Source organism: Arachis ipaensis, chromosome B04 (assembly GCF_000816755.2).
Source record: "Arachis ipaensis cultivar K30076 chromosome B04, Araip1.1, whole genome shotgun sequence".
Lineage (NCBI taxonomy): Eukaryota > Viridiplantae > Streptophyta > Magnoliopsida > Fabales > Fabaceae > Arachis > Arachis ipaensis.
Window position 1 is genome coordinate 18,230,992 of NC_029788.2, and position 278 is coordinate 18,231,269.

The window sequence follows — 278 nt, forward strand, 5'->3', positions numbered from 1 at the left end:
TTACTTTTAAAATGAATTTAATTTTAATTTATCTAAATTGTTTTACAGAACTGTGTAATTATATATGTTCTTTCATATAATTATTCACTCAATTAATATAAAATGTAGTTATTTTTACTAATGTGATATTGAGTAATTAAATGCACATATAAAATTATTTTACATTGAGAATACATCAAAATTGAATTTTTAAAAATGAGTTTTACTAAACACATTTAGTTAGTAAAAAATTTTAAATTTTAAATTTATTTTGCATATATTTAAAGAAAAAAGGTTAA